This window comes from Ixodes scapularis, unplaced genomic scaffold (genome assembly GCF_016920785.2).
Source record: "Ixodes scapularis isolate PalLabHiFi unplaced genomic scaffold, ASM1692078v2 PGA_scaffold1__304_contigs__length_218370807, whole genome shotgun sequence".
NCBI lineage: Eukaryota > Metazoa > Arthropoda > Arachnida > Ixodida > Ixodidae > Ixodes > Ixodes scapularis.
The window spans coordinates 154,955,231-154,961,230 of record NW_024609846.1 but is presented as its reverse complement, the minus strand read 5'-3'; positions in this window follow the sequence as shown (position 1 = coordinate 154,961,230).

Below are 6,000 nucleotides of genomic sequence, written 5' to 3'. Positions count from 1 at the left end.
ACCCCTTCAGACAGTACTCCGGCGCACAGGGCAGCCTGCTCCTCATCCACCACGAGGTGTTAGCCAACTTGCTGAAGTGCGAACCAAGTGTCATAATGGCCGTCGACTTCAAGGGAACTTTCGACGTCTCTATTGTGCTTCGAAACGGAGCACTAGCACTGTGATTTTGCTCTCCACTGTGCTAACACATGGTATTGTTATTCCCAGGGTGGCCTCAGTCGTGTGAATGGCCCACAGACGTCACGTTTGTTTCGTAACAGATCATTAGCGGTTAGAGTTAGCTGCCCGCGGTGCTGACACACGTTATTGTTATTTTCAGAGTGGCCTCGGTCGTGTGAATGGCCACCGACGTCCAGTTTATGCTTCGAAACAGATCATTGGCAGTTAGAGTTAGCTGCCCGCAGTGTCGACGCACGTTATTGTTATACCGTCTGCTTCCTTCTCCGGGAGAGGAGGAAGCAGACGGACTGCTAGAGAGGAGAGGGGAAACTTCCTCCTCCTATCTCCAACATTTCGTCTGCTTCCTCCTCCCCGGCCTTCCTTTCCCTCACCTTACCTTCTTGAGTTGTAACTTACTATAATGAAACAGTATACAGGACATGTTGCTTTTTGAAACAATCACGACTTATGAAAGATTGATAAGACCCTGTTGGTATGTTTGTTTTTAATCTTTAGTGGAATAGACCGATCTTCCCTAGCGTTCGGTGCATGTGTGAAGGTAAAGCCGCCATAACATTAGTTCACAAGAGGCAGTCGGCAGTGCTTGAGACACCTCGTGCCGTCTCGTGCTTTGCACGCGCAGAGCTGCAGCGATGTCGGGGCACATGCAGAAAGACGCAAGTTTCCTCGATTCATTGCGGCAGCGGTGGCTTAGCCGAACTGGCCCGTGAAATCGGTCTACTACAACTAAAGAAATGTAAATTATTTGTACAAGTTCGATAATTCCTTGCTCAATATCTGCTAAATATAATTGCTACGTGTACATCCTTTAAAGAAATGCTGAAGCGAATTTTAAAACGCAGATGTTAGGGGCCTGTTCCCGGCTTGAGCGGCGTCGGCGTAACCAAGGTCACCCCAAGGTCACATGATCCCCAAGGTCATCCCAAGGTCATGTGACCCCCAAGGTCACCGCACGGCCACGTGACCACCAAAGTCACCCCAAGGTCACGTGACCCCCAGAGGTCATGTGACCCCCAAGATCACGTGACCCCCCTCAGGGTCACGTGAACCCCTCCCCCGAAATCACGTGACCCCCGATGACGTCATCGTCATCCGCATCGTCATCGTCATCATCACTGATTACGATGCGATGACGTCATCGTCACTTATGACGTCATCAATGACGTCACTGATGACGTCACCGGCATCCGCATCGTCATTGTCATCATTACTGATGACGTCATCGGTATCCGCATCGTTATCGTCATTGATGACGTCATCAGTCACGTCACTGATGACGTCGTCGGAATCGTGACATGACCCCCCAAGGTCACGTGACCCACCCCCCCAGTACCCTTCCCTCCTCCTCAAGAGCTGCTCTCAAATTCGGCGTTACAGGGAGTGTAAACGGCTTTCACTTTTTGATTTCAGAAAAGAACGCAGAAGCGCTAGGCGGGACGCTACAAACCCGAAAGCATCACCCATAAAGCGATATCTCCAACGGATGGTCGTACAATTGTGAAAGAAGAGCGCGCTTGAACAATGGCCAAAGACGCCCATAACGTCGCGATTCTCGTTTCCTCCTGTTCTCGTTTTGACTCCGCGACGACGCGAAAAGGGAGGGGAGCAAGGCAACACCACCTAGACAGAAGGCCTCCGCATGGTCTCCTCTCCCTCTATGAAACATCATCAGAGTCGGATCGCGCTAACTCGGCTATTGGGCCCGAGCCCGACCTTCGACGCGCTGGTTGGCCACGAGTCGCAGCAGAACTCTGACGAAGCACTCGAGCCCAATCTCTCGCCTCGATCGATCTGACTATGATGACGCGTGTGGAGGCCTTCTGTCCAGGTGGTGTTGAGCAAGGCCGTTTCCCCCCCTCCTCAACTCTTCTGCAGGAAACACGACGTCGCGATTCTCACTGAATCGCATCCTTATTTTATAAAAATACGGCCATCCATTCGAGATATCGCTTTATGAGTGGTGTTTTAGGGTTTTTGGCGCCCCATTAAATACTCCGGCTAACTTATTTTGTGAAATTCAAATTTCGGTTCAGCATCCATTCGAGGCCTGTTCACACATACACTATACCTCTGCTGCAGGGTTCTGAATCTAGTTGAAGCCTTTAAAGTGATCGCATAAGTCGGTTTGGAGATGCATCACGCTACGATTTACGACGGAGGTGCCCGAATTTAGTAGAATCACTGCATCAAAGGTTCAAAGAACAAACTTACCCGAGTAAAAGGTAAAAATATTATAACTATTTTTTTCTACATACGGCGCCCGTCTGCTAACTGTGCACCGTCTGACCGGCTGAATAACCGACAGATGGCGACGTCTGCCCCTGCGGCTTGTCGCTGCTCAGCAGCCGCCCAGTCGCACCGAAACCAGGCAACCTTTCTGTGTCATAAACGGTGCGCACTTTTTTTTTATTTTATTTTCACTCCCAACAAAACATTAAATGGACACAAAAATAATCAAACCGATGTTCCTCGAATAATTTCAGCTACATGTGGTGAGCTTTTGGCGTGATCGTGGAGCTACTGAGCTGCCATAAGGCGTCGGTGCCGCGGCCGCCATCTGTTGGTTGTTGTGCCAGTCCGAGGGTGCGCATACAGCACACGGGTGCCATTGGTAGAAAAAAAAAACAGTTTTTTTTTTTTATTTTATACTCGCATTCGGTTCATTTCTTGAAATTTTTTCTGCGATGCTTTCACCACCTTCAGGCACTTCTGTGGTAAATCGTAGCACGATACATTGTGAGGCCAATTTATCTGGTGATTGGAAATCGTAAGGTCCCAGATTCGGGACCTTACGAGAGAGTAGTACTATTAGTAGGTGCTGGGAATAGTGATGATTTTGTTCTTTGTTAATGATCCGACACTGATACACTGCTGCAGGAATGGGCAAAATACATGTAAATATGTATCAAAATACAAATAGGAAATACTTCGTGAAAAATGTATTTAATTACAATTCTACTCACATTTTAAAAAAAAGCATTTAAGTACAAGATACAAATACAAGCAAATGTATTTTTCTCCTCCAAATACTTTTCCAAATACATTCCTCAAAATTTGCGTCAGCGACTTCAGGGCACCTGCAACGGGATTCTGAGTATCTCATTTTAATTTTGCATCGCACACTCGGGAGTTAGTGTGCGAGGCTCTAGTAACGTAATGGAAATATAATCACAAAAAAATGTAATTAGCTTGGACGTAATAGGTGAAAAAATTACAGAGCTTCAAGCAGCCTTTTTTCGTCGATTACATTTTAGTATAGACCGACAAAGAACCCGGACGACCAAGACGCGCAGAACTAGCTAGAGAATTTTTTATTGTTGCAAATCGCACCATTTACGAAAATCTAGACGACCCGCTCATTTAGAATGTTCCAGGCAAAAAGAGGGATGGAAATCAGGCTGGAAAGCATCACAAGTTGTCACAAGCACTTATTTAGTCAGTCTGCCTGTGAACGTCTTTTTCGTCACTATTCTTGCCCTGGACTAGCACCTTAATCACAAAGTCACTAAACGCTTGTGCTTGATTGAGAGACACTGCATTCGGTGCAGAACGTAGTTTTCTTCCTGCTCTGGACAGTGACAGTAAATTTGAGGGATGTATTTTCGCCCACAAACTTGTATTTAATTACAATTGTATTTGAAATACTCACGTTTCAGTATTTAAATACACACGTCAAATACATTACCCAATTTCTAATTAAATACAAATGCAAAAAACACAAAGTATTTGAAATTCGTATTTCAAATACTTGTATTTGAAATACTGCCCATCCCTGCACTGCTGTATCACTGCTAAGGTAAGTTCAAGTCAGCACTGTTTTACTGTTGATTTAGCTCGGTGCCGAAAATCTGAACTATCCTTTATAGACATTATTCAAAAAGTTGATGACTCTTGCATGTTTACAGTGTACACGATTATGATAATGGAAAGACTTTTGCTTCGTCCGCCAAATGATTGTGCGAGAGTGAAGAAAATTATTGTTTGTTCGAGTAAATTGCAAGAAATGCATATTAATTTCAATTTCTTAAGCTTACATTTAGCAATACAGCTATCCTACAGTTTTTGCCAGGGGTCGTTTCGTTTGGTATGACTTTTCAAAAGCATGCAACACGCTGTCGATTTTTCAGGCTTTGAACTTTTTTTGCGTGCTTGATGACATTTTTGCGGGACTGTCACTCACTCCTAAAGTTACTGAGACCATGAAGCGATAAAAAATGAGACTAGCGCAAAAGGGCAGATAGTTATAAACATGTTTGATATGAACTGTTGAAAATAAGGGTGTTCTTTGTTCTTTCTTTTTTTAGGGTTACTGCAACAAAATTGTAGCACTAAATTTATTGTCTAAATGTCAACCATGTTCTACCCACACCATAAAGACACCAATTTTCTTGCTCAAAAAGACGCTGAAAACATTATTTAAATAAACCAAATACCGTCACATCACACCACATAAAAGCAGCACTGCTGCACGGAAACATGGCAACAGGCTATGTGTGCCCGAGCCCTGTCTAACTTGGCTGAACCGAGTTTCTTTTTTCTCCCGTGCCTATTCAACTCCCGCGGAGAGCGGGGAGGGACAACTCGAACGGCCAGCTTGTAGTGCATTGACGCCATCAATTGGCGAAGCTTACAGCCACGCCAGCTCCCATATAGCCCTGACTGAAGGAGAACCAGACGTCGCAAACGCGACGCATATCGGGAGATCTACTGCGACATTAGTGTTGAATAATGTTTTCGTGTCTTTTTCAGCAAAAAATTGGTGTCTACATGGTATGGCCAGAACGTGGTTGACATTTAGGCAATAAAATACGCACTAAAATTTCGTTGCGTTGTGTTGCGCGTTGCCTTTTCGTCAGAACTGGAGATTGAAGCTAACGAAAACACGCTGGGATTCCATTTCCCATGTATTTTTTCAATAAAGGCAACGTGGGCGTTATTTTGCTTACATGCCACTATTTGACGCCCGTTACATGGCACGCAAACAGCGTCTCGGTAAGGATCATGGCCCAGGAACGGAGGGGCTCTGCCCGCCCCCCCCCCCCCCCCCCCGGATCTCACTAGGGGGGCACGAGCCCCGATGCCCCCCCCCCCCCCCCCCCCCCCCCGAAGTCTACGCCTATGGCTGGTTGACTGCACTGCACGATGGTAACCGCACGACTTTGCCGAATTTTTGCCGAACCTTTGCCGAACTTTCCCGCAAAATTTCGGCATTTGCCGAACTTTGCCGAATCTGAAGTTCGGCAGATTCGGTCCATCACTAGCCCAAAGACAACGCACAGCGAGCGGCGTGAACGCTCGCCTACCTCGCTGTCTCGTGCAGCGCCTAGGGATCGCGGGGGATTTTGCGTCAAAAGTTGCGAAGTAGAGCGCGCGCAGGGAAGAGGAAACTTTGCGGCGTTTTTTTGGTCACTCCCCCCGCTACACCAGAAAGCAAAGAATGTTTTGTTCCACGAGTTCAGCGACCCAGGTTTGAAACGTAATGAATAAGATTGGAGCAAACCATTTTGGGTGCAATCCTTGCCCGGTGAAACACGAACGTTGGGCGTTGGCACGACCTGTTTTAGACCTCCATGTATGCCCGAGAGTGGAGACTTGCCGGAGTCGCGAATAGCAATTACTCATAAACACATTATGTTGTCGTTCATATCATCTAAATTAAGCTGATATAATGATGCAATAAAACGTAAAACAAATGTTTCAAAACGTTGAAGGAACAGCGCAAGAAAAAGAAAACGGTACATCCCCCTACAAAAATATGTATGGACGTCCTATGTCCATACTGTTGCTGTTCTATTACCTTTTTGTCCATCCTATGGACTC